Source organism: Phalaenopsis equestris, unplaced genomic scaffold (assembly GCF_001263595.1).
Source record: "Phalaenopsis equestris unplaced genomic scaffold, ASM126359v1 Scaffold000609, whole genome shotgun sequence".
Taxonomy (NCBI): domain Eukaryota; kingdom Viridiplantae; phylum Streptophyta; class Magnoliopsida; order Asparagales; family Orchidaceae; genus Phalaenopsis; species Phalaenopsis equestris.
Genome location: NW_018165049.1, coordinates 186,673 through 190,221, shown reverse-complemented (window position 1 = coordinate 190,221; position 3,549 = coordinate 186,673).

The window sequence follows — 3,549 nt, the reverse complement described above, 5'->3', positions numbered from 1 at the left end:
AATATAAAACCTAGCATATATATATATATATATATAAATTGCATAAAATGATTTGAATCCATGACCTCACATGAGAAACTAAACTCTTAACCACTGTCACGAGAAACTAAACTCTTAACCACTGTCACTAGAAAGTGTGCAAAATTGCAAATTAGATATAAGGTTGAATATTTATTAGATTATTCTCGCTTACGAGATGATCAATGTCTGAGACACTCGATTTGCTTTTTTCACTTATGCTTGAAATTTCATCACATCTTTTAACTGTGTTATAGATTATTTTTTGGGATTTTGAGCAAACTAAACACAAATTTATGCGCACACTCAAATTTCATTGGTCTTAAATTCAAAATCTTATAATTAAAGTTAAAGTACTTAACCAGGAAACCAAGTGGTTGCATATCCTTCTGTTGAATCAAAATCTGTCTTTTGGATCGTGCCCAAGGAATAGAGCTTGATTCTATGGGCATGAGAAAGAGAGGAGGTTGCCCCATCGAGGAGCAAAGAGGGGTGATTCCCGGGCTCAATGGCCTCTTTTATTCCATATAATTTCGGTTACAAGTAAGAGAGAAGAGGAGCAAGCTCTCATGAAGGTGGGGCCTCTATTTATAGAGAATTTAGAGGGGAGAGGGAGATTACATTCATGCCTTTGTTTAAAGGGGAGCAGTAAGAGGTATTTTCATCTTTTCCCTACTTAGCTTCCTGGAGCTTGTCGCAGCTGAATTTGTTGGCGTCAAGTGATCGTTCATTTGGGGGTGGCTGACCGTCTTCCTTCACTGTAACCGTTCCATGGTGGCTGATCGTCTGGGTGTAAATGGCTGGCCCATAGTGGCCGGTCGGTAAAAGGAAGGCGGCCAACTCATTTTAGCTGGTTGGTTGGTGATGGTCGGGCCAGGTAGCAGGCCGACAGCTTGCAGGTGGTCGACACATGCTCACTGGTTGGTTGGTGGTGGCCAGCTGGCAGGTTGATAGTGTTCGACCCATGTTGGCCGACCTGAATATTGCATGCCTGCTGGTTTGTCTCCGACAACGGTAGAATCGGGCGAGACCTATTTTTAGGCTATACAACTTCATATTTGGAAGATTTACATACAAACCAATCAATTCTTATGAATTTACATACCTAACGCCTAAACCCACATTTTTACATATATATGTCATTTTATATGTGCATAAAAAGATGCATTTCACCTTTTAAAAATTAAAATAGTGATTTTCTTATATGACGTGAAAGATTTTCCTGGTATAAATGTAAAAAGTTAAATTTAAGTGCTAAATATGTTGGGTCTTACATTCAAAATCATGTAATTGAATTTAGAACACTCAACCTGTAAGCCAAGTGTCTAACCCCAGTGACAGTACATATTTCATATTTGGAAGATTTACATGCATACCAATCAGTCCTTTCTCTATTTGCATATCTAACGCATGAACTTACATTTTTACATACATGCCACATAACATTGCATAAAAAAGGTTCTACGTCTGTAAATACATAAGAATTGGGTGGTTTTTATGTAAACTTCTCTCATATTCTCTAAAATACAAAAATTATAGCAAAATCTAATAATAAAAATCGGATAAGTTCCGATTCCATTCAATTACTCATCACATGGATGCCGACATCTTTTAGCATGCGGAGCCTGTCTATAATGATTAATTGATTAATTAAAAGTTACGTTAATTAAAGGCTTATGTTAAGAAATTAGGGCGAAAAAAAAAAGAATCGACACTAATTCAGAAGAACACATAGAGATTTACGAGGTTCAGCAAAGATGCCTACATCCTCATGAGCAAAGCGGCGAGTTCATTTTTAATATTCCGAAAAGAATACATAATACAAGATTCAGCTCACCTAAGGTCCATATAGTACAATATGTAATTATTTAAATTACTTATGTACCAAACTGCGGAGTGTTGCCCCACACCCCCAACCCACATAATAAAACTCCCCTGATTGGACAGATCCTTCCGCTCCACTCCGCTCGTGGGCCCCGCTCCGCTCCATGCATATACGCCTTTTAACAGGTTTATTATTTGCCAAAAATTATGCCGAGAGATGACAAAATTATTAAATATTTTAAACTATATAAGAAAAACCTATTTAGCTTTATCACTTATATAGTTAAATATTAAATTTCATGGTGAGCAATTCCCATTTTGGACATAACCTGATTTCCACTCTCTACGCATAATTTTAATTTTATTTATTTACATAGATAATACAAAAATTGTAATTTTTTATATAAATCATCTTACATGCACGAAAATATGTATCTCACTTGAAAAATCAAAATGGTTGTATTTTTTGATGTGATGAATGATTTTGGTGGTATAAATGTAAAAAATAAAGTTCAAGTGTTAAATGTATAACTACATAGAAATTCGGTGGTATGTATGTAAATACCTTGGATTTAATCTGAATTAATGTCTTATATTACAACTTATTAATTTCTAATACATCTATAACAAATGTGTCTAAATTCACAAATAAAACACGCACAAAGGCAAAGAGAACTGTCATAATCCCATGATAAATACCAAAAATTTTTGTGTACGGACTCCTGACGTAGCTCTACGTGCGGCTGAAGTTATTTTTGAGTTATTTTCAGGTTATGTCTGAGTTGTTTTTAATAATAACGAAATAAACCAAAAATAAAAACCGCGGGTTATTTCTGGGTTATTTCAGGATTATTGAAAATAACCCAGAAATTATTGAAAATAACCCAGAAATAGAAATAGCCTGAAAATAACTCAAGAATAATCTACGCCGCACATAGAGCTACGTCAGAAGTCCGGGCAGAAAATGTGCTCGATAAATACATCCATAATTAATTTTATTAAGAAAAAAATGATTTATTAAATTCAATAAGAATCGGAGAATATTCTACAAAATGAAGCACTTGCGTGGGAAGCCTCATGGAAAGCGATGAAAGGCGCTATTGACAAGTAGGAATTTCCGAAATAATCCATGATTATTAATAATTATAAACTTAATTTCATTGATGTAAATTCACTTATCTTTAAATATATAATTATAAACGTGCTTATTTATCTTTAAGTATATAATCATAATCATATTTATTATTCATAAAATTATATCTTCAAATTAACAAAAAAAAAATGGTTGATTTAATCCGACTAGTCATTTTGTTCTACATGTCAGGGTCGCACATGGCCGGCTCAGTGTCTTCTGTTGGGTCTCAACCTAAACTTTAAAATTTAACCAATAAGAATCAATTGCTGTATAAATTTTTATTTTAGCTTTTTCCAAATGATTTATTATTATTATTATTATTATTATTATTATTATTATTATTATTATTATTATTATTCTTATATATATATATACATATATATATGTCTAAGAATGACTGGAGCTATTATATGAGCCCCCAACCACCCCCATGTGTCTAACTATTCCAGGATCACCCTCACAATCTACAAACTGGCCTGAGAGGGATTCAAACCGGTGAACTGAGGGGATTTACAACCTTCAAAGAGGCAGCTCTACCAACAGGCCACGACTAGCGACACATAATATATATA